Consider the following 22,125-nt stretch of genomic DNA (forward strand, 5'->3'; position numbering starts at 1 on the left):
ACTCACGTGTCTGCCTCCTGGCCTGGGAAGACCCAAATAGCTGGAAGATGGAACAACTGGAGCTCTTCAAGCATTTACCTCCATGTGGCCATGCCGTGGTTCTCTCCAGCATGGAGTTGTCAGGGAAGCCAGACTTTTTAACATGTTGACTCAAGGCTCCCTAAGCATGTGTCCCAAAAGAGAGCCAGGTGGAAGCTGTACCTCCTTTTATGACCTGACCTTGGAAATCATAGCATCACTTCTGCCGTATTCTGTTGGTTGAGGCAGTCACAAAGGTCCACCCGGCTTCAAGGACTGGTGACATAAACTCTATACGCTGATGGGGAGTGGCAAGGTCATATGATATGAAAAGTATGTAAGATGAAGATGTTGCTGAGACATTTAGGAAAATAAAATATGCCACAGGGGGTGGGTACTAATAAGCTACTTCCATCAGTCCTCTGGTTAACAAATATTAGGTTCATTTTTTTCACTCTTCTTCCTCCCAAAATAACATGCTACCCCCTTCCCAAGAAATTTAACACAAAGTCCTACCCAGCCACCACATCCAGCTGAAAGGTCAGGATCTATGGGTGTGATAGTCTCCATATACAGCCTTTGACAATTTCTCCTATCTTTGTGCATGCGTGCCACTCTGCCCAGCCAGACATGGAGTCTATTTCCCCTCCCCTTGAATCCAGGCTGGCCTTCTGACTCGCTTTGCTCAATAGCATGTGGCAGAAATGATACTGTGTCAGTTCTGGGCCTGGCCCTTAAGAATTGCTGGCAGCTTCTGCTTTCATGCCTGTGGGAAGCCAGTGACATGCTGTAAAGAAGTTTAGATAAGACTACTGAAGAACGAGATACCACGTGGAGAGAGAGAGGCCATGTGGAAGCACCAAGGAACCAGACACCCAAGTGAAGCTTTCTTGGCCTAGTCACCAGCTGAATGCAGCTGTGTGAATGACAGCAGCCAATGCCAGGTGGAGCAGAAGAGCCCGCAGCTGAGCCCTGTCTGAATTCCTGACCCAGGGAATTGCGAGAAATAATAAATCATTGTTGCTTAAGTCACTAAGTTTTGGAGTGCTTTGTTACCCTCATAGACCCCTGAAACAAGGAGTGATGCAGAGTAGTCTCAACTTCAGGGTCAGATGTGGCTTTTCTTAGTCCCGCAACCTATGAGCCAAACAAGACAAATTATCAGCACCCTATACCCCCAGCCCCAATCCAGTGGAATGAGGGTAGGATAAACATAGTAAATGCTAGTGTTTGGAAAGAGGAAGGATGGGAGAGACAGAGCGATCACTAGTCTGTAGTAATTCTCAGATCCTATTGTGAAGGCCTCATACCCTGGAGGTAGAGAAGATTCTTTTATTAGGTCCCACGTTTTCTCCTGAAGGAGTTCCTTTGTCCATTTTCTCCCTGACTCATGGATCTGCCCTCTACTTGATTCTTTTTTTCTAGGGTCTTCCTTGGCTATATCTAAATGGGCACTGAGGAAATACCTTCTTGAGGGGTCACAGAATTTTCTCAGCCTGCTTCCTGCTCCTAGAGAGAACCCAAGGATGGTTTTAGCTCCATAGCTGACTCAAGAAAGATTTTTTTCCAGGCTCAAGGTTTCTTTGGCAATATAATTCCTTTAAAAATGTAATGGGCCACTGACGTATTTGCTTCTAGTCACTCCACGTGTCAATGACCACATCCTAAATTCTTTTCAAGGTATAGTTTTCGTATCTGCTATATTTCTTTGCTTTCTCGCCCCTATACCTCGCTCTCTGCATTTAATGGAAGCCACCTTAAGGCTTCTGGGAATTGGGGGGAAGGTCACATTTGTAATCTGATCTTTACTTTGAGTCATTTTGCTACTCAAAAGTGTTTTCACTTTCATCTCTTACTATTTGCAAGTGAAAGTATGACCAAATATTTTATAACTGCATAACATGGATCACTATCTTACCAACATCTGATATCAGTTTCCTCACTGCCTGCTGCCTGATCCCATAGTTTAGGTTTTTATTTCAGTAAAACCCATTTCTGATACCAATTTCTGTATTAGTTAGGGTAGGATAGACTATGCTGCAGAAACAAAATAGCCCCCAAATCTCAGTGGCTCAAGCAAACAGAGTCTTACATGTCACTCGTGTGAAGTCCAGTGTGAGCTGGGCCACTTCCCAGGGCAGCTCTGCACCATGTAGTGACTCTGGAATCCTAAATACTTCTATCTTACCATCTCAATATATGGCCTCTATGGTTGTTGCTGAAAGTGACAATACAGTGGGAAGATTGCACAAGATGTTTTTAATGCCAAGGCCTGGCAGGAGGGGTTTGCATTATTTCCACTTACATCACATTGGCCAGAACCCAATCACACGACCTCAGTCTAACTTCAAGAGAGGCTGGGAAATGGAGTCTTTCTGTGACCCCAGAAAGAAGAAAATGAAACAGGGGACACGTAGGATTATTTCTTTCACACACCCTTTTCAGAGCTCTCCATTCTTGTTCATCTGCCCCTGTCAAGTGCCTAATGCTCCCTCACTTCTTCCCTACATCACTACACCACTCCAGATTTCATTTGCACTAAATATGAATGACTGATAACAGCCTAAAACATGACCCCTTTCAGAGATAGTTGCATGTTAAAGCAAATGTAAGCTTTGGCTTGAGGGTTAATGCTGTGATGGAATTTCGGGCATGAGTATGCTAGCAGGGGAAATATTTTGGGGTTCCTGAAATGACAGACCAAGCAGGTCCTATGTGCTATCTTTTATACCATTTTGCCACAGCTTGGGGACCATTAGTGCGAGACAGAGTCAAGAGACGTGAAACTAACAGTATAAGTGGCCGTGTTATTAGATGCAACCAGACCATTACAGCATGATTTTCATCTGGCTGTCTAGAGATATCAATGTGAGGTGGGGAGAAATTATTGACCACTCCAAGAAATCAGCTTTCAGATCACCCATTGCCTGTCCTTCTCTCCCTCCTTCCCCCTACAGAATGAGGCTTAATCCAGAGTGGGTTTGTCATGGGCCTGGTGAGGGAATTGGAAGGGCTTTCCCTGAGGTTCTGAGAAGACTGAGGTCTCTTGAGTTTCTCACTGTCAGACCCTGGCTCATCCTCGGCTAATACTGCTCCTCCTGGCTGCAGCCCCAGAAGAAGGAATAGAAAGCTCGTTATGACTACCTCTTTCATTGGCTGCACCCATCCCCCTAATGCACACTCCAGCCCCATGGTGTATTTGCACCATGGTCACCTAATTAAGCTGTAATGACATTTCCCAGAATTCCCTTCTCTGTATGTTTCCATGGTAGGGCTGGCTGTAGGAGACATTTGCGTGTGATTTAGAAAGCAGAGGTGAGGCAGTGGCCACTTGCACACTCTGCAGCTCAGTGTGAGTCAGGCACTGTGGCAGCTCGCACATGTCATTCTCATCCCCTGCCTCTCCTTTTTGGCCCCGGGGAGCAGCCAGGACTGTAGCTGCTCCAGCTTGTGTTGGGTCTTCTCCTTCAACGACTCTGGATCTTGGGAGGTGCAGTCGTGGCTAAGGATGCCAGCTTTTCCTGCAGGTTACCCATACCTTGGAGGTTGGAGGTGGTGAAATGTGGATTCCAGCCATCATGAGGGTTCCAGTTTGTATTTGCACTCACCCGTACATGTTTGTGGTAGGTGGCCTCCAAGACACCCCACAATGATCCCCACCTCCTGGAGTTCACACCCTTGTGTAGGCCCTTCTACACTGTACTGAGTTAGTCTGTGTGACCAATATGAGTATGGCAGAAGTGATGGGATGTCACTTCCAAATTAGATTACAAAAGATACTGTGGCTTCTGTCTTAATCTCTCTCTCTCTCTTTCTCTTCTCTCTGAGACCACTTCACCTGGGAAAAACCAGCTGCTAGGTCAGGAGCAGCCCTATGGAAAGGTCCATGTAGTGAGAAACTGAGGCCTTTGACCGATAGCCAGCAAGGAACTGAGTCCTCCTGTCAACAGTCATGTGAGGGAGCCGTTTTGGAAGCAGATCCTCCAGCCCCAGTCAAGCCTTCAGATGACCACAGACCCCAGCTGGCACCTTGACTGCAATGCCTATGAGAGACCCTGAGCCAGAACCATCCAGCTAGGCTGCCCCCGGATTCCTGACCCTCAGGCACTGTGTGAACAAATACATATTCATTGTTTCAAGTTGCAAAATTGGGGGGTAATTTGTTACACAGCAATAGGTAACTACTACGATGTCCATCTTCTCATCCCAACTGCTCGCCCTGATGCCTTCAGGCCCACCACCAGATGCAGCCCAGCCGTATTACCCAACTGCCTTAACCAGCTTCCACAATAAATCCCTTATTCTGAATCACTCAAAGTGGTTCTGCTTCCCTGATCAAACCCTACCTGATACCACAAGGAGCTAAGGGGAGAGGTTCTCCAGTCCTTTCATTATTGGTTTCCCCTGCAGCAGAGGTTCTCGACCTTTGATTGGAACCACCCAGAGAGGTTTAAAGAAAATACTATGCCTGGGTCCCACCTCCAGAAATTCTGATTTAATTGGTCTGGGGTGTGGGCTGGGCATCAGGAATCTCTCATAGCTCTCAGGTGCATTGAATATACAGGCAGAGTTGAGAGCCACTGATCTACAGTCTGGCTGATTCAACCAGTTCTTCCAGGTTCCCCCTTCCCCAGTCTTCCCTGGGCTAGGACATGGGTACTCAATCCAGGCACTCATGGTAACTTTGAATCAGGGACTCCTGATACCTAGAAGTAGGGGCCACATGGAATCTTCTCACTGGTGGTGGTAACTGCAGTGAGACTGAGTTCCCAGAGTAGCAGGGCAGTGTGGAAGTGGCTGGTGGGGTCCAGTTCTGGTTCTTTAACTCCATCACCTCTGCCATCAATGCTATGAGAACTACCCAGTATCCTCTTAGTTACATTTCTTTTTGCTTAGATCAGGCGACCTTTAAGGTCTGCTCCAATGCCAAGAGTCTAGATCTGAGAACTAAATCTCACATTAACTCCCTGAGTGACCTCAAGAGTCCCCAGCCCCCCATGGTCCTCAGATTCCTCCTCTGTCAAGGGAAGATCTATGTTAGATGAGCTCCAGACCATATGTTTTAGGTGGGATTGCCTGGAAATAGGCTCTAAGATGGAGATTTCTGTGCAGGCAGTTTCTGGGGGTGTGTCTTTAGGGTCAACATGTATAAGAGAGCAGGGGAAGCAGGTTGAGCAGAGGAGGAGGTGAGCTGTGATGCAGCTGCAAGAGGTCTTCCACAATCCCCTGGGTACTTTTGAACAGGGATGATCCTTCAGAGATGTTCCCAGCTGAGATGGGGGGCTGGGTCTTGGTACCCCCAGAAGACCAGTCATTAAATGCCTTCTGCCTTCAGGGAAGAGGTGTGACCTTGGGTAAGGCACCTTTCTTCGGCTGAGGGCAATTCTTGGAGACTCAGCTGAGAGCTGTCAGCAGCTGACACTTCGGCAGCTAAAGGAACAAGTCTCTAGGTCTTGAAGGGGAGGAGGGTCTTAGTCCATTCAGGCTGCTATAACAAAACACCATAAACTAGGTGGCTTACAAACAATAGAAATTTATTTCTCACAGTTGTGGAGACTGGGAAGTCCAAGATCAAGGCACCAGCAGATTTGATGTTTGGTGAGGGCCTGCTTCCTACTTCACTGACGGCAGTCTCCTTGCTATAATTTTGCAAAGTGGAAGGGGCAAGGGCAGCTTTGTGGGGTCTCTTTTATAAGACCACTAATCCCATTCATGAGGGCTCCACCCTCATGACCTAATCATCTCTCAATATCTAATCACTTCCCTAATACCATCTCCTTGTAAAAGGCGAAAGATTTATGCGATCTGAAGAGAAACCAGAGTATGTAATACCATCTCCTTGAGGGTTAAAATGTTAACATATAAATTTCCAGGGACGGGCTGGCCCGTGGCTCACTCGGGAGAGTGCAGTGTTGAGAACACCAAGGCCCCGGGTTCGGATCCCATATAGGGATGGCCGGTTAGCTCACTGGCTGAGCGTGGTGCTGACAACACCAAGTCAAGGGTTAAGATCCCCTTACCGGTCATCTTTTTTTAAAAGAAAATAAATAAAATAAACTTCCAGGGACATAAATTTTCAGTCCAAAGCAGGGGGCATCTAAGCGATGCACCCCAGAGAGTGCTGCCCCCTTCTAGTTCAAAGATTCTGTGATTATAACTCCAGCCTCAGGGTTATCTGTGGAGAGAGGGGTGGATTTCTTACTCTTTTTGCTTAGGCATGGCATCAGGCACCCCAGGAGAGTAGCTGGAAGGTTCTAGGAGACCAAGAGCTTGATTAAAGCATAACAACTCTCTTTAAAACCTCCCTCACCATTAACAGAGGGAGAACAGAGGGAGGTGTAAAGTCAACTTGCTCCAAAGAAGCAAGACCCCAGGGGAAAAATTAAAAGCCACTCTTGGAGGAAGGAGTGGTTTCCAGAAGGAAAGTCTCCCAGGTATAACACTCACCTCCCCAGAGCATGGAAGATAACAGAGCTGTAAGGGACTATGGTCGCCATGGTAATGGTATCTTAGATTCCAACTGAATGTAAGCTACTGGCTGGCCTGTCAATCACACAGCATCTGCATTTACAGTGGGACCCAGACTCAGCTCTGGGCAGCGCGGGGAGGAGAAGAGATCGCCCTCACACGTGCACACTGCAGGCTCCTGGGAGCATTTATGCTCAGGTGTGTGTCTTCGCATATGTGATTTTTTATAAGTGCTTCTGTGCACATGCTTGTGGGCTTAAGCATGGAAAACCTTGACCAATGCATATGTGTATTGGTGCTGGGGATGGGGCTCTGCATGTAGGACCCACTACCCATGAACATCGGGCAGAGTAGATTACTCCATTTAAGAAGCATGATTTTAGGGCTTCTTCCCCCTTCTTCAAAATATTGGCTGCCTTTGTCCACTCATCATTAGAAAGTCATTTCTTTGGAGAAATTGTCTACCTTCAAGCATCTTTTATTTATTTTTTAATTGATTATACATATTTTGGAGGTACAGCATTGACTGTACATATGATGTACAGTGTACCTGTGTACATATGATGATCAAATCAATATTATTAGCATATTCATTATTACAAATCTTGATTATTCTTTATGCCTCTTACCCAATCTCTTCCCTATCCCCCTCTCTCACCCCTTCTTCCACCTCTCATAACCATAGATTCGTTGTTTCCTTCTGAATGTTCAACGTATTACTGTGGTCTTTTCTTTCTTTCTTTCCTTCTAATAGTGTCTTTTAAAATGCAAATAATTGTCAACTACTAGTTGATCAAGAATGGGCGGGCATCCTCAAAAGATGAAAAAATAGAGAGGAGAGCTGGACCTGCCATGAAGAGGGGGAGGGCCCTAGCTTAGTGCCTGTCATATAGTAGCTGCCCAACATGTTTGCACAAATTTGTGAATGGATGGATATACAAATAAATAGAGAGCTATGATAGGGGAAGGGTGATCGTGAGAGAAAATGGTCTGATGGGGAAGTGGGAGGGTTCTTGGGATCAGCCTCAAGTCAATTCAATTCAATTTATTAAGCACCTTCCTTGTGCCAGGCTGGGGTGGTGGCTGGATAGGGAAGACTGGGCCCTGCACTCAGGAAGCTCAGAGTCTATTGGGGGTGGGGGCTTATCTTAGTCCTTTCAGGCTGCTATAACAAACTACCATAAACTAGGTGGCTTATAAACAATAGAAATTTATTTCTCACAATTCTGGAGACTGGGAAGTCTAAGATCAAGGTACCAGCAGATTTGGTGTCTTGTAAGGGCTGGCTTGCTGGTGCATAGACAGCCGTCTTCTCACTGCATCATCACATGGTGGAAGGGGTGCGGGAGCTCTCTAGGGCCTCTCTTATAAGAGCACTAATCCCATTCACAAGGGCTCCACCCTCATGACCTAATCACCTCCCAAAGGCCCCACTTCCTAATACCATTAGGGTTAAGATCTCAACATACAAACTTGGGGGGCAAGGGGGTGCAAGCATTCAGTCTATAGCAGAGCTCCTTCATGGGTTTCCTTGGAGCTGGACCGAGGATGCAGTTCTTTAGTGAGGCTGGGACATCTTCTCCGTTCCTCAGCCTTCCCGGGCTGGGCAGGCCTGGCTGCTGACTTGTGCCCCATTGTAATCACAGTCTGGGCCCATCGGAGAGTTTCAGCCACACCCACCTACTAATCAATCCTGTGTCTTAATTTGGCTACCCCCAGAAGCAGACCCCGAGACAAGGACTCGAGTGCAGGTTGTGCATTTGGGAGGCGATCCGAGGAAATGCCACTAGTGGATGGGGAAGTGAGACAGGGACTGTAGACGGAAACCAATAGGGAGTATTATGGAACAGGTTCCCACAGTGGGCAACTAGGGGTTAATCTCACTGGAGACTTCTGGGACACAGTGGAGAGCACACATCTCACAACTATGCCCACCCATGGGCGAGGGCCTGGGGCAACTCTCCACCAACTCCTGTTTGCCCTTGGCTGGGGGCTGCTCCTGGGAAACTTTCCTCCTGCCACACTCAGCAGTGAGAGAATGCCCTTAGGAGGAGCGGAGTTGCAGGTGCTCGCAGCACAGGGCATGATCAGTGCCGAGAGGATAGGAGTAGGCCCCATCAGCATCTGCTTCACTCTGTGTGGCCTTTCCAGAGGTGTGTCCAGAGCCGCTGGTCCTCCTAGCTGCTGCCCAGCAGTCCTCGGGGTGACAGACTTCAGTCCTCAGACCTGAACCGGGTCAAGGCCAGAGCATCAGGGCTTCTGAAAACCTTGCTGACTTGGACTGACTGGGCAGCCCTGGCCAGCATTTCACCACAAAGCCGGGCAAGCCCACTCCACAGGGAGCAGACCCATCTCACTCTTCCTGATACAAGCTCAGACTGTGGCCTGTCAGCCCAGGCTTTAGTCTTCAAGAGACATCTGCAGAGGTCTCTGCTCCCATTCCCTACCCACCCTCTTCTGTCAGCTCCTGATCGGCTGGCCAGCATGTGACATCCTCCCTGGACACTGGCAAGCACTCTTGGCTTCTGCCGCTCACTCAGGCTCCAGCCACCTTCTTTCCTAAGGCCTGACCTCATCACCTGTTCAGGGAAAAGCCTCTGGATCCTGTGCCTGAGCCTCTCTGCTCTGAATTTAGAGAGCTTCATTTCCTAGACTATAATCAGCTCCACTTACTCCAAATCCTCTGACAAATGAATTAAGGACAGGGAAGGGTGAATCAAGAGGTGGGGGTTGGAGCAGCCTCCCTTGGCTTAATCTCAAGTTGCTAACTTTCCTACTCCATTCTGCTCAGATTTCCACCCATTTCCAGATTCCCTGGATGTCGAATTCAAGTCAACAGCTGACAGAGGTCTTTCTGTGCATCCAGGACTGTACTAAGCACACAGGGATTAGAGAGAGGTCCAACTAAGCCCATGACACTTGCCTGAGGGGCCACTTCAGTACTCAGTATCTCTGTTAGTGACAGGTCACCTTTCTTTGGATTCAAAGAACCCTAATGATTCAAGAATGTACCCATTTTCTGAAAACCAGAAGATGGGCCCAAACCCCAGATGAACTGGCTCAATCTGCTGGGGCTTTGAACCAGCCTGATGTCAAGCCTTGGTTCAGTGAGGACCAGCTACAAGAGGCCTTTGCAACAAGCAACTGTTACCAAGGTGCTGAGGGGAGGGGGGTGTGCCGTCTCCATCAAGGTTGTTTCCCAATCTGCAGACACTGGTGTGTTGTCCCCCAGCTCCAGCCAGTGTGTGGCTTCAGCTCAGCAGTTTTGATGTTGTTACCTGCTGTGTCTCCCTGACGCCTTTCCCTGAAGGCTTAGCAAGAACATGCCCATGTCTTTCCTCTGTCCATGGTGAAGCAGAAGTGGGCTGCCATCCATCTCTACCATGTGGGCTCATGCTGGGTCCTGCCACTGGCCCCAAGGGAAGAGTTTTGCCCACAAGTAAACAGTTTGGGGAAAAAACCAGCCTCTGTTGATTGTAAAATAAAAAATCTTCAACCACCTTGCTGCAAAGATCTGGCCACTATAGTATTAAAAAGGACAGACAATCATTGGCTATGAAGGCTCCCAGAGACTTAAAAATCCTCTAATGAAGCATGCTTACCCTACAACCAAGGAACAGACCAGGGAGACCAAGACCTATGGAGACAGGAAACACAGAATCATTAGGAAACACTGAGGAAGGGGAAAAATATTTATGATTCTTTTCACAACCTTTCTTTCCCACCCCCCAACCCCTACCCAGCAACAAATGTCTAACATTTCTGTAGTGCTGAGCAGTTTTCATAGTGCTTTCACAAGCATCATCTCATTTCCCCGCCCAAGCACATTGTGAGGTCTGTGGAGTGGGCATTATAATTCCCACTGTACAGATGAGGTTACCCACTTAGGCTCAGACAGCCCAAAAGATTTAGCCCGAGAGTAGGTGCATGTTTCAGTAAGGATTATGTACAAAGACTCAAAATAGCTGTGGCTTAAATGAAATAAAAGTTTATTTTTCTTTCCCATCAGAATCTGGGGGTAGGCACTTCTGCTCCACAAAGTCATAGGAGACCAGGGATCCATTCATTGCTCTGCTATCTCTAGGATGTGGTCTTTACCTTTATGATCCAAGATGGCAGCCAGCGCTCCAGCCATCACATTTGCATTCCAGGTGGCATAATGAAAGAATGGGTGAAGAATAAAAATGGGGGGGGGGAGCTTTCTCCTTCCCTATAAGGACATTTCCTGAAAGTTGCACTCACCACTTCTGCTTTCACTCCAGAACTTAGTCACATGACCACACCTAACTGCAAGGAAGGCTGGGAACTGTAGTCTTTATTCCAGTTGATCACATGCCCAGGTAAAATATTTGGGGCTCTATTGCTATGAAAAGAGGGAGACCATATATTGGGGTAGAACTAGTTGTTTCTGCTACAGTGACTTTGCCGTTGAAGGGAGGAGTCAGGGGATCTTAACCGTTGACTTGGTGTTGTCAGCACCACGCTCTCCCAAGTGAGCCACGGGCCGGCCCGAGGAGTCAGTTTTTAAGTGTAGTTTTTTTGCCTCCAGATCCTGCCTTCTTTCCCCTCCATGCCATGTGGTGTTTCTCACATGCAGTTTGATTCACAGAACTATAGAATTTCCTCATTGGGAATGACTTTAGAGATTCTTCTGTCGCCCCCCAGTTGGATGCCTAAATTACCTCTAAAAGTTCCTGGACTAATGGCCATTGCCTCTCTCAGACATCTCATAGGCCAGACCTTGGAAGCAGCTCCAATTGTTAATAAAGATCTTTCTGTGATTGAAACCAAATCAGCTTCCCTGGCCCATCTGACCATTGATTCTCATCCTGTACCTCTCAGAGCAGAAAGCATCTACTCTTCCCATCCCTCCTCTCAAAGCAGCCCTTTGGATGTTTGAAGGTGACCTTCCTGTTCCCCCTGAATCCTTTCTTCTCCAGGCTAAGTGTTCCATATTCCACCAACCAGTCCTCGGATGTTGGGTCCTTCCCCATTCTGGCCTCTTTCTCCCAGACATCGTCCTGTTGATGGACGCTCCTGTTAAAGTATGGCTTCCACTTCAGGACACGCTAGCTAAGGGGAGAGAAGTCTCCCTGAAGACTAAGCTAAGGGGACTCAACCACTTCACCAAGAGGGACTCATGTGGGGTAAATGCAGGGACTGTTAAAGGTCTCTGCTCACACTTTAAATGCTCCGTGAAATGCATGGTGAGGGGATGGGGTCAGAAGAGAGGACCCTGGGATGACGTTTTGACATCTGGGATGCTCTTTCAAGGCTTCTTTAGTCTCTGGGATTCTAAGCCTTGCAGGAAAAGCACAGACCCAGGGATGATACCTGGGTGCTTGTATCAGTTAAGATTGAAGCTGCCTGTGGGTAACAGAAAACCCAACTAACAGTGGTGCTAGCAATAAAGGTTTTGTCTTTTGCAACAAGAAATCCGGGTTCATGTGAGGGATCAACCGTGTCATTAAGGACTCAGCCTCCTTCTGTTTTCTTGATCTTCCATCCTTAACATGGGGCTTTTATCCTCATGGCTATAAGATGGCTGCTGCCTTTCTGGGGATTGCAACTGTGTTCCAGGCAGGAAGAAAGGGGAGTGCAAAAGACAAAGAACATTTTAAAAGAGAAATGTTCTCTTTTCCCTGATAGCCCCAATTTGTGAGTTTTGTTTGTAGCTTGTTGGCCAGAACTGGGACACAGCTGCAAGGGAGTCTGAGAAGAGGAACATTTTAATTTTCCAGCTTCTATGGTAGAAGACAAGGGAAAAGGGGGTTGTGCATAGTTTGGGGGTGGCCATTCCAGTATGCACCATAATGTCCTTCTGCAAAATAAGGAAGTTGGGCTCAACAGCTTCTCAACTTTTTTCCAGATGGGATTGTGTGGGAATGGACCAGTGAGAGGCTGCATGAACTAACAGAGAAAACACTTGAAGGGCTTTGTCATCATAAAGTCTGGAGTTTGAATCCTGGCTGTACCACAATAAGCTGTGTGACATTAGATAAGTCACTTAACATCCCTGAGCTCCACTTGCTCTATGTGTAAAATGGGGATAATAATATTCACTTCTTGACAGTGCTGGGAAGTCATGTGTCAAGTTCCTAGCATGGAGATGGGCACATAGCACCTACTCATCAAAATGGCAGCTGAGTCACAGCATTGCTGGTGCATGTTGGCTTTTCATAGGGAACCAAGGTCCCACTCAAACTTCATCCAGGGCCAGGAGCTGCTTCCTGTCTCCCTCTCCTGCAGTCACAGTCACTAATGGTGACCAGTAACGATCCAAATCATACTAGGGCCCCCAAGGTAGCAAACTAATTGGTCCTAGTGGAGATAACTTGGACCACCCAGACAGGCAGCTCGGCATGGATAGAGGCCACCTCCATGGATATTAAACATTTGCAAAACCATACGGTGGAAATGCTGGCAATGCTTTAATCAGAGTGGGGCTGGCGGGTGCTGAGATCATGCAGCTGAAGTACAGTGCTGAGCCTGAGGGGCTGCCACTAAGGTGGCACTAGACGTGGTACCTTAAGCCAGGAAACGCCTCCCCAGTGCAAGGCCAGGGTGTCCTCTCTGGGGAGGGAGCCCCATGTGCAGTGCTTTAAAGTTTCTTAAAATAGAGCCGAAAGGGCTCCTGCTGCCTGTGCTGAGGAGCTGAGGGCATTTCCCTCTCCTGCTGATGGCTGTAATTCTCCTGCCACAGTTTGGGCTCCCCTTGCCAGGACTACTTAGCATTACTGGCTGATCTGAAGGAGGCTCCGGACCTTTGATGACACCGCCTGATGACTCAGAGCTGAATGAGGCTTGGAAGTGCTAACTGAGCAGCTCGGTCAGGCCAAGCTGGAGCTGTCTTCTGCCTTCTGAGAGTCTATGGTGTGGGCCTCATTATGGGCTGAATTCTGTCCCCCACTGCAATTCTTATGTTGAAGTCCTAATCCCTGGAACTTCAGAATGCAACTATACAGTCATGCGTTGCTTAACGACAAGGATACATTCTGAGAAATGCGTTGTTAGGTGATTTTGTCATTGTGTGAACATCACAGAGTGTACTTACACAAACCTAGGTGGTGTAGCCTACTACACACGTAGGCTGTATGCCATAGCCCATGGCTCCTAGGCTACAAATTCATGCAGCATGTTACTGTACCGAATACAGTAGGCAATTGTAACACAGTGGTAGTATTTGTGTGTCTAAACGTATTTAAACATAGAAAGGGTACAGTAAAGATACAGTATAAAATATTTTAAAATGGTAGGTTTGTCTGCACCAACATCACACAAACACGTGAGTCATGCATTGTGGTACAACATTACAAAGGCTTCCCCACCAGGCGATAGGAATTTTTCAGCTCCATTATAATCTCATGGGACCACTGTTGTATGGTCTGTCTTTGACCAAAACGTTACATGGCAACTGTATTTGGAGATAGGGCCTTTAAAGAGGTAATTAAGTTAAAATGAGATCTTTACACTAGGCCCTAATTCACTATGACTGGTGTCCTTATAAGAGAAGATTAGGATACAGACACACACGAAGGAAAGACCATGTGGAGACACAGGGAGAAGGCAGCCATCTGCAAGCCAAGGAGAGAGGCCTCAGAAGAAACCAACCCTGTGACACATTGATCTCAGATGTTCAGGCTCTAGAACTGTGAGACGATGCATTTCTGTTGTTTAAGCAACCCAGTCTGCAGTACTTTGTTAAGGGAGCCTACAATACCGTTCTGTGCTTTCATCCTGAAAAAAAAAAAAGAGAAGGATGCTAGTTTGAGTTGACTGGCATTTCTTATTTGTCTTCTCATGCCTATAAACTGCTATACACATGGTCTCTGTTATTATCAGGACCTGTTAGTAATAATAGCCAACAGGAGCCAGTTATGGCTGATAGTGAGGTCTGAAAACTAGACATTTTGGGTGACTCACTTTAAGAAAAAGAACACAAAATTGCAAATATAAAACCTACTATAAAAGTGAACATTTAAATTAGAAATAACAATTATAAAAGCTCACAAAGACTTCAAACTTCACAAAATCCAAAAAAATATATAGTATTTTTACTAATTAACCGACTGAAACACTTTTGTATTTCCTTTTTCCTATGTTTTTGGGCGGCGCCTCTTTGATCGCCTTTTCATATGATAATTTTTTTAACATTGTTTTCTATAGAGACAATAGAAATGTCATTCAGTCTCTCTTCCAGTGTGCTTGATCTCCTTTTTATAAAGTTATTAATAGTGTTGTAAAGCTTCTTTCAGGTTCACTAGTTGTCATTGGTAATTAGTTTCCATTGTGATGTAATAAGAGAGTGATATTTTGAAGTGTCTGTAGATCTCCTGCTTCTAGTTTATGTTTTTAGCTACTACTAAGATACTTCTACCTTTCTGTCTTATCTGAATTTTGGTATGATCAGTAATTCTAAATATATATATATATAATTAACATGAAATGAAGGGGCACATGTTGTGCTACATGATGGAATAATAAAAATAAAATGACTCCTATACTACATGCACTGATGTGTGGATGAACCTGTGTAGTTTTGCCACCGGAGCTCTTGTTTCTTCAAGCTGTTTTGCTGCACCAGTAGCAATTCCAGGTGCCATTTTTTTCTGGGTCCACTGGACTCCATCAGGACAAGATGTGTCAGATACGCTAGGATGCGATCTGAAACACTGGGATGCATAAAACTTACTGCTTTTCAAACAGATGCAACCTGTGTTTGTAGGACTGTCACAGTGTTGTGCCCTACAAACACAAGAATTCTGAGAAATCCTATTTTGTGCAATTCCCATCAGAAAAGAAATAAAAATATATGGTGCATTATTAATTGCATACACTGCATTATTGAGTATATTCCTGACAGAAGCAAATTTCCATTTTGACTAGGCATCAATGAGAATGGGATTTGTCACTTGTCATTTTCCACATCTGATGATTGGAAGATTTTCCACAGACCAGCTTCTGGCTCCATCTATTTCAAGCTTTGTTTCTCCCTGCTACCTACATACTTTCAGGGGCTGGGAGCCATAGGACACTGTGATAGATTGTGTTTTCCAAAATGGTCACAGCCAGATCTCCCATCCCATGTGCTCTTCTTATAATGGGATATTGACATTCCTCTCAATGACAGGTGAGGCCTATCTTCCTTCCCTTTATCTGAGTGGGTCTGTAACTACAGCAGAAATGATAGTGTGACTTCCAAAGTAGGTCATAAAAGATGATGCAGCTTCTGCCTGGCACTCTTGGGACACTTGTCGCTGGAATGCATGCCTGAGCCTGAGCCTGTTGACAAGGACTTTACTCTGATCTTGGGAACAAGACCACAGGGAAGATGGAGGACTACAAGCTGATCCACTTGAGCTGCATCAAGTTCACCTACCCCATCAAGGAGGAAAGTGGGGACCTGACCTTCACCGTGGCCCAGAGGTGGCTGACCCGGAGAAGGCCCCAGCCCTGAGCATCTTGCTGTACGTGCAGGCCTTCTAGGTGGGCACGCCCTCACCTGGCGCTGCAGGGGCTCACTGTGTCCCAAGATGCTCCCGCTCACCAGGGCCAAGATCTTTCTCCTGCATGAGGACTACATCCACCACCCACAGCCCGAGTTTGCCAAAGAGCCACCACAGAGAGACAGGTGCTGGCTGGACGATGGCCGCTGCATTCAGGACCTGGACCGAATGCTCATGAGTTATCAGACCTACATGAAGGCCCTCACCCTCATCTTTGACGACTTGCAGGGCCATGACTTCATGGGCAGTGTCACCCTGGACCACTTTGGGGAGGTGCCAGGTGGCCAGGGCAGCGCCAGCCAGGGCAGGGAAGTCCAGTGGCAGGTGTTTGTCCCCAGCACTGAGAGCCAAGAGAAGCTCATCTTGCTGCTGGCCCTCCAGTGTAGGCTGTCTGTGGCCACGAGCTACCCATTGAGCTCACTGGCTAGCCCGGACCACAGCCAGCCCTTGCTGCCTGTCATGTCCACCCTGGTGCCTCCTGAGGCAAGGAGGTGGGCTTTCTTTGTTCTCTTACAAATGTTTTCTCTTCCCTTTTGGTACCTTAATTTGCCTGTCCTCACAGAGAATGTGAAGGTGCGTGCTCAGTTAATTCTTTCCATCGGCCTCCCGTGGGTGTGTTGCCTGCCCTTGGAGTGGCATGGCCGGGCACACCAGTGTCATATCTTGTCGTGGTACCATTATTAACACGTGGCACCGTGGATCTGATGTACTCTTACTCATCCTTTCCCGAAGTGTCAAATCCAGTCCTTTGTTGCTGTTGCTGTGGTTGTGGGCGTTCTGCTGCTAATTATGAAGCTGGTAGCAGAATGCACATTGGAAGCTCCTGCTGCATGTGGTTTTTCAAAGTGGAGGCCTCCCCTGGTCCAGACAAGTGGGAGAGCCCCGTGAGGGCAGGGGTCCCCCAGGCCTTGGGGCTGAGAGGTGTGGGAGCAGGGGACCTAAAGCTGCCAGCACTAAGCCTAATTTCTGTTGCCTATTTTTCCTATTTCAATAAAGCACTTGGCCACAAAATAATAATAATGATAGTGATAATCTTGTGGAGATAAGCAGTATTATTCCCCTTTTTAACGAGAGAACTGAGCGGTTGTGATTTTCCTAAGTCCACAGGTATGAGGTAACAGAAAGGGGATTTGAAGTAAAGGCTTGTTGTCTCTGTGCCCACATGCTTTCCACCCTGGTTAACACTCTGGAGTTATAATCTAGAAAGAGTCCAAAGAGGTGCCCTGAGAAGCCAAAGTGGAAAGGGCAGGAACGCATCTCTGTCAGAGAGGGTAGACCCTCAAACTCAGAGGGTGGGGCTGATTTATCCTGGCAGAGAGATGCAGGGAGGCCATGGCCAGGGGTGGGGGTGTGGGAGGAGTGGGGGGGTGGAGGGGTGTGGAGATGTGGGGGCAGGACATGGACAAAGGCAGAGATTGACAGGACATCGGGGTAGTGCACAGGATGGGGCTTGAGTACAGGGTGTGTAGTGATGATGTAAGATGATTTATTGCTATGTATTTGATTTTTTTTACTTGCTATTGTAAAATAATGTATTTTTTCCCAATTATTTGTTGCTAGTATATAGAAATGCAGTGGTTTTTGTATATTTACCCTGTATCACATGACCTTGCTAAATTTATGTGTCAGTTCTAGAGTTTGTAGATTTCCTTGAATTTTCTACAGATGCAATTATTATCAACTGAGGATAAAAACAGTTTCACTTCTTCCTTTCCAATGTTTATGCTTTTTGGGTTTCTTTCTTTTTTTTTTTCCTTGCTTTATTGCACTGGCTAGGACCTCCAGAACAATGCTAAATAGAAGTGATAAGAGTGGGCATCCTTGTTTTATTCCTGATCTTAGGGGGAAAGCAATCAGTCTTCCATGATTAAGTATGATATTAGCTGTAGGTTTTTTGTAGATGTCCTTTATGAAATTGAGAAAGCTCCCTTCTATTTCTAGTTTGCTGAGAGGCTCTATCCTGAACTAGTCAAGTTTTTGTAAAATTTATAGCCTAGTCTCAGTTGTGCCATGGGGCATTAAGGAGGGTGGTAACTTTTTATTCATTCAGGGAGTATTTATCGATCTGGGCCAATGCTCTCATTTGGGAGATGGAGGCGGCAGACAGCAGCAGTCATCAGCAGAATATGGCCATGTCTGGTTGAGCAGAGACCTCCAAGGGTCAGCAGCAAACAGAGAGAGCTGCACAGGTGACCAGACAGAAAGGGCAGAGCAGAAGAGTACAGGAACTGGTTCCAGAGCACAGGTGAGGCAGCACAATGGGAAAGTCTAGAAACAATTGGGGGAGTGTAGGAAATGGGGGGGCTTCTTCCCACAAGAAGGCCAATGGGGGCTCGCCATGATCATTGGGTTTAAAAAGGAAGCATAATTACTATTAGAATTTAACTGGGGAGAGGAAGCAGTAGTTTATTCTACTTTGGGGTGTGGGAGAACTTTTTAAAAAATAATAACATTTTAAAACATAGAGGAAAATTGAAAGAATAGTGCAAGGAAATATCTGATCACCCTCCCTATCTGCTGTGGTTTGAATGTTCCCTTCAAAATTCATGTTGAAATTTAATTGCCATTGTAACAGTACTAAGTGGTGGGACTTTTAAGAGGTGATTAGGCCATGAGGGCTCCACCCTCATGGGTGGGATTTGCACCCTTATAAAAGGGCTAGTTCAGGCCCCCTCCTGCCCTCTGTTTGCTCTTCTGCTCTTTTTGCCATGTGAGGAACAGCATTCCACCCTTCTAGAGTACGCAGCATTCAGGGTGGCATCCTGGAAGCAGAGACCAAGCCCTTACCAGACACCAAACCAGCCAGTGCCTTTATGTTGGACGTCCCAGCCTCTAGAACGTTGAGAAACAAATTTCTATTGTTTACAAATGACTCAGTCTGTGGTATTCTGTTACAGCAGCACAAAACAGACGAAGACCCCATGTCCAACAACTACTAACATTTCACCACATTTGCTCTGTCTCTTTATATTAGGTTGAACCACATGAATTTGCCTTTTTTGCTTGTCAAAAATGATTGAATATCAGAAATTTCACATGGATTAAACTAACACATAAATACTTTGTGTTTTCGCCAAATCACTTGAAAGTTGCAGCTATCACACAGTTCACTCCTAAATACTTCTGCATGTATCTGCTAAGAACAGCAACATTCTCCTACGAAACCACAATACCATTATCACCTTAAGAAAATTCACATTATTTCGAGAGTTCCAGTCAAGATGGCAGAATAGACGGTTCCCAGCATCACTCTCTCCCACAAGTCAACCAATTTACAACTATATAAAAAAGCAACAACAGCCAAGCTGGGGCTGCTAGAGCTCAGGGGGAAAGGAGGAGAGACCCATGGAGTGCATGAAGGTGGGAGAAGCCACAATGAGAGAAAGAAAGAACCGCTCTGACCATTTTGTGCCATGGCCACTTTAAGGCTGGAACTGCTGAGCACACGGAGCAGGAGCCAGCAAAAGCTACAGCTGTGCCCTTCGGATGGAATTGCTTGGAGGCAGCAGGAGAGAAGAGGGCCTTGGTGGCCCCCAGGCCAGCAGGACTACTAATAGGGTTCCCATGGACCCACATAGGAGAGAAGAGCCACAACAACTGAAAAAATGGAGACACTCAGAGGCCAGTGAGTCATTGCAAGGGACTGGTGTATGGCCTGTCCCACAGGAAGTATATGGAGCACGGGCAGTGGGAGAGATGGGCCCACCAGGGGAACACTGGGGCACAGCAAGGACAGCTGATCTGCACCCCAATCAGCATGGGACCACTCAGAGGAGACTGGTCAGGAATATAGAATTGCATGTGGTGCAGTTTGATGAAAAGACTCAGGCCCAGATCAGAGTTTCTACACAACTCAGGTGCACTGAGTCTCTGGAGAGCCAGAAGTACCTATAAAGTCAACCATTATAACCTGTGCCACACAAAAAGCCTTCCCCAGGGAATCAGCAGCAAAGCAGCAATTTAGCTAAACTACAGAGCTCAAGTACTGGTCCCCACAGGAAATTCCCCCATTTTAGAAGTAAGCAAAAGACAAAAAAATTAGTTCCGGCTCACACACACTGCCAGCGCCTCAGGTCCACCCAGGGATGTGAGGCATGGAACCAGGGACTGGAGCCCCCTCCCACAACCAGGCACACTGCCAGCACCTCAGGGGCCGCCAGGGGATCTGAGGTATGGATCTGGGGACCAAACCACCCTCCCCTCAACCAGGCACACTGTGCCACCACCTCAGGGCCTGCCTGGGGACCCAAAGCATGGATCCGGGGACTGGACCCCCCTTCCCACAACCAGGCACACTGTGCCAGTGCCTCAGGGCCCACCCAGGGACCCAAGGTATGGAGCGGGGGACTGGACCCCCAATCCCACAATCAGGCACACCACCAGTGCCAAGGAGCATGCCAAAAACATCACTTCCATGTGGGTGGCCAACCACAGCCACCACAATAACTATGGCTGCTGTGAAAGTGGCTAGACGCCACAACCACCATGCAGATGGTCCACCAGCCACTGGACTGCATTCACACAAGAAGAATCACCAGCAGAGACAAAGAAAAGAAGAGGATGTCTCTCCCCACAAAGCCCATTCCAGAGCGACAGAAGAAAAATCTGTTCTATAATAATACTGGGGGATCTGATCACACCTCTCAGCATTGGACAGATCATCTAGGCAACGAATCAACAGAGTAACCATTATTGTTTCAGAGGAAGAGAAGAATTCTGGGGTAATTAGAGGGGGCAGGGATGAGGAAGAGTGGGATGGGGTGAGATTGGACAATGGGCATAAAGAATAATTATGATTTGTAACAATATATATGCTAGTAATATTGATTTGATCAACATATCTCAACGTTGAACCCCCAAAATATGTATAATCAAATTTGATTCAATAAAAATAAAAAATAAAAATTCACATTATTTCATAAATGTGGTAGCCAGTCTCCAGGATGTCCCCCAGTGGTCCTCACCTCTTGATGTTCACACTCTTGTGTATTCCTCTCCCACAGTGAATAGAGATGAGCTGGGTAGCCAATAGGTTATTGAAGAAGTGATGGAGTGTGGTTTCTCAGGCTCGGTCATAAAAGACATTGTGCCTTCTCCCTTGCCCGCTTGGATCTTTCCCTCTCGGGGAAGCCAGCTGCCATATTGTGAGAGTACTCAAGTAGCCTATGGAGAGGCCCACAGGGCAAGGAACTGGGGCCTCCTGCCAACAGTCAGAACCAACTTGCCAGCCATGTGAGTGAGCCATCTGGAAGCAGATACTCCAGCCCCAGTCAAGCTTTCAGATGGCTGCAGCCCAGCTAACATCTTATGAGAGATGCTGAGCTAGAACCACCCAGTCAAGCTGCTCCTGGGTTCCTGATCTGTAGAAACCCGGGTGATATACTAAATGTTTTTGTTGTTGTCAGCCACTAAGTATTTGGATAACTTGTTACTTAACAGTAGCTGGCAATTAAATAACTAATACATCATTTGATATCTAATCCATATTCAAATTTTCCCAATTATCTCCAAAAGTCTCTTGGAGGTTTTTCTGGGTTTTTTTGTTTGCTTGTTTTTTTAATGATTTTTGTGAGAGTGGGGATCAAGTTTCACATACTGCACTTTGTTAATATGTCTCCATAGTCTTAGTGCCTGGGGTAGGGAGCACTCATATGAGCGAAAGAAAGATAGGACTGAACAACGTGTGCAGGGAACAAGAGGAGACTCAGATGGATGATTTATTCTGAAGAATGGTGGGACATAAATTTGAAATGACAGCAAATGCTTATTGGGTATTTACCATATGAGGTAAGTACTATCAGTATCATCCCCATTTACAGATGAACTAACCAACGTACAGTGGGTTTAGATAACTTGCCCCGGGTCACACAATGGTAAGTGGTGGAGCTGGGATTTGAACCCTGGCAGTCTGGCTCCAGAGCCCATGCATTTAATCACTACACAATCCTATCTAAATGTAGAAGCCTTTGCTGCAGCTTTTTGAAAGAGGCCTAAAAAGGTGCAGAGACAAGATCAAAAAAAGATAGAAAACACAAATCCTGTGAGAACCACTAAAAGGAATTATACTTTATAACATGGAGGGAGGTAGGGGGAGGGTGTGGTTAACCACTTCAATGTGTATATAAAGCAAAGA

The 22,125-nt window shown here is 46.7% G+C and overlaps 1 pseudogene; it reads left to right on the forward strand.

Annotated features, from left to right (window-relative positions):
- The window catches only part of LOC134367994 (nischarin-like), a 29,901-nt pseudogene extending 13,481 nt beyond the window's left edge, over nt 1-16,420 (forward strand).
- The last annotated feature ends 5,705 nt before the right edge of the window (nt 16,421-22,125 follow it).

The sequence above is a fragment of the Cynocephalus volans genome, chromosome X, assembly GCF_027409185.1.
Source record: "Cynocephalus volans isolate mCynVol1 chromosome X, mCynVol1.pri, whole genome shotgun sequence".
NCBI classification, from domain to species: Eukaryota; Metazoa; Chordata; class Mammalia; order Dermoptera; family Cynocephalidae; genus Cynocephalus; species Cynocephalus volans.